A 3,571-nucleotide genomic window follows, 5' to 3' on the forward strand; every position below is an offset into this window, starting at 1 on the left:
TCCCCGAGGACGACTTCCTGGGGAAAACAAACATTCTTTCGTGAGGGGTAGCATTAGTAGCTGTGCAAAGGAGTGATCTAATCGAGTGTAGTGCATCAGGGAGGATCTCTTGCCAGCGGGTGACTGGAAGACCTTTAGACCTCAGAGCTAGTAAAACGGCCTTCCAGACTGTCATGTTCTCCCTCTCTACCTGTCCGTTTCCCCTGGGGTTGTAGCTGGTGGTCCTACTCGGGCTATGCCTTTGGAGAGCAGGTACTGTCGCAGCTCATCACTCATAAAGGAGGATCCCCGGTCGCTATGGATATAGCTAGGGAAACCGAACAGGGTGAAGAGGCTGTGCAGGGCCCTGACGACCGTGGCTGAGATCATATCCTGGCAGGGAATAGCGAAGGGGAAACGTGAATATTCGTCAATGACGTTATATGTTGCGGTCAGAAGAGGGGAGGGGGCCTTTGAAGTCGACGCTTAGGCATTCGAAAGGGCGGGTGGCCTTTATGAGGTGTGCTCTGTCTGGCCGATAGAAGTGCGGCTTGCACTCTGCGCAGACCTGGCAGTGTCTGGTTATAGGCCTGACTTCCTCAATGGAGTAGGGCAGGTTACGGGCTTTAATGAAGTGAAAAAACCTGGTGACCCCCGGGTGGCAGAGATCATTGTGGAGAGTCTGCAATTGGTCTATTTGTGCGCTGGTACATATTCCCCGGGACAGGGCGTCTGGGGGCTCATTGAGCTTCCCGGGCCGGTATAAGATGTCGTAATTGTAGGTGGAAAGCTCGATTCTCCACCTCAATATTTTATCATTTTTGATCTTGCCCCGCTGTGTGTTGTTAAACATGAATGCAACTGATTGTTGGTCCGTGAGTAGGGTGAATCGTTTACCAACTGTACGCCAGTGCCGTACAGCTTCCACTATGGCTTGGGCCTCCTTCTCGACAGAGGAGTGTCGAATTTCAGGGCCTTGGAGGGTTTGTGAGAAGAAGGCCACAGGTCTGCCCGCCTGGTTAAGGGTGGCGGCTAGGGCGAAGTCAGACGCATCGCTCTCCACCTGGAACAGGATGGATTCGTCTACAGCATGCATTGTGGCCTTCGCGATGTCTGCTTTGATGCGGTTGAAGGCCAGGCGGGCCTCTACCGTCAGGGGAAGAGAGGTGGATTTGATGAGCAGACGGGCTTTATTCGCATAATTGGGGACCCACTGGGCGTAATATGAGAAGAAGCCCAGGCATCTCCTCAGTGCTTTGAGGCTGGTGGGGAGGGGAAGTTCCAGGAGGGCCGGGACGCATGTGGTTGGGATCGGGACCGATGACCCCGTTTTCCACAACACAACCAAGGATGGTGAGGCAGCGTGTGCAGAATATGCACTTCTCATTATAGGTCAGATTTAGGGGTGTGGAGAAATTGGTGGAGGTTGGCGTCGTGGTCCTGCTGATCATGGCCGCAGATGGTGACGTTGTCCAGGTACGGGAAGGTGGCCCGCAGCCCGTTCTGGTCTACCATTCGGTCCATCTCACGCTGGAAAACCGAGACCCCGTTGGTGACGCCGAAGGAGACCTAAGGAAGTGATAGAGGCGGCCATCCGCCTCGAAGGCAGTATATTGGCGGTCTTCCGGGCGGATAGGGAGCTGGTGGTATGCAGATTTTAAGTTGATGGTGGAGAACACCCGATATTGCGCAATCTGATTAACCATGTCAGATATGCGGGGGAGGGGGTACGCGTCCAGCTGCGTGTAGCGGTTAAAGGTCTGACTGTAGTCAATGACCATGCGATGTTTCTCCCCAGTCTTAACAACTACTTCTTGGGCTCTCCAGGGGCTGGTACTGGCCTCGATGATCCCCTCCCCTAGGAGCCGTTGTACTTCGGACCTGATAAAAGCCCTGACTCCAGCGCTGTACCGTCTGCTCTTGGTGGCGGTGGGCTTGCAGTCGGGGGTGAGATTTTCAAACAGTGAGGGAGGGGCGACTTTAAGGGTCGAGAGGCTGCAGGTGGTGCGCGGTGGGCGATCTAAGAACTAGTGATTGCAAACAGAGAGCGGGGAAAAGGCTCCATGGTGACACTCTTAAGGTGACACAGGAAATATAGCCCCAGGAGTACGACTGCGCAGAGCTGTGGCAGCACGAGGAGCCTGAAGTTTTTGTACACTGTGCCCAGTACAGTCAGGGTCGCCACGCAGTACCCGAGGACATCCACCGAGTGGGACTTTGAAGCCATGGAGATCGTTTGCTTCACTAGCAGTACTGAAAGGGCATAGCGAATCACTGTGTTAGGGTGAATAAAGCTCTCCGTACTCCCACAGTCAAATAAACAGTTTGTGGTGCGACTGTTCACCTCGATGTCCATCATGGACCTGACGAGTTGGTGAGGCCTGGATTGGTCCAGCGTAACCAAAGCCACTGTTGGATTTTGCGACGTGGCTGACTGCATCCAAGATGGCGGCCCGCACGGCTCACACGCGGCTACCGGCGCCCAAGATGGCGGCCCCCGCGGGTCGCACGCAGCGCTACTGGGCTTGGAGGTCGACTTCGCCCTGCATACCTTCGCGTAATGGCCCTTCTTTCCACACCAGGAGCAGATCGCATCCTTCGCCGGGCAGCATTGTCGGGGGTGCTTCCCCAGGCCGCAGAAGTAGCACTTCGGGCCTCCAGAGACTGCCGCAGCGGTCGGGTCATTGGTGGGACGTGGCGTGGCGTAGGCCTGCGGCCCTCCCGAGTACAGAGGTGGCGGCGACTGCGGCGTCCACGATGCGCCCCCGTGGTCGGGGGTGTAGGCCTCGAGATTACGGAAGGCCACCTCTAACGAGTCGACAAGTGCTACAGTCTTTTGTAGATCCAGCCCACCCTGTTCCAGCAGTCGTTGTCGGATATAGTTTGACCTGATACCCGTGACATAGGCATCTCTGATTAAGTCCTCAGTGTTTTGGGCGGCTGTTACGGCCTTGCAGTTGCAGGCCCTGCCAAGTGCTCGCAACACACGCAGGAATTGGTCGCCCGATTCTCCTGGCTGTTGTTTGCGAGTAGCCAGAAGATGTCTGGCATAGATTACATTAGTCTGTTTGTTGTACTGGCCTTTTAAAAGTTCGATCGCATCCTCGTAAGTTTCAGCGTCTCTAATCATCGAGAATACATGATCGCTGACCCGGGCGTGGAGCACGTGTAGCTTGTCGGTTTCGGTCCGGACGACGGAGGCGGAGGCGGTGAGGAAAGTTTTGAAACATCGCAGCCAGTGATCGAAGCTGTTAGAGGCTCCTACGGCTTGAGGATCCAATTCTAATCTATTGGGTTTTAGTATCTGCTCCATCCCAAAACTTTTTGCGAATAAAATTGATGCACTATCAATCAAGCAAAGACTAGTTTGTATGCAAGAACAAATAGGCTTTTATTTGCAAAAGACTTGGAGCACACCCATGCTGATGAACTGGTCCAGAGACTGAGGCAGGGGGGTTGGGAGCAGTCACCTTTATACCTGGACTAGGGGGGGGAGGAGGCTCGGGCAGGGCTGGCAGGGGCATGCCCAGGCATGTTACACACGCACACACAGGCAATAAGCTTAACAGTGGTTTACCACACTGGGGCCTAC

The sequence above is a fragment of the Mustelus asterias genome, chromosome 27 (genome assembly GCF_964213995.1).
Source record: "Mustelus asterias chromosome 27, sMusAst1.hap1.1, whole genome shotgun sequence".
NCBI lineage: Eukaryota > Metazoa > Chordata > Chondrichthyes > Carcharhiniformes > Triakidae > Mustelus > Mustelus asterias.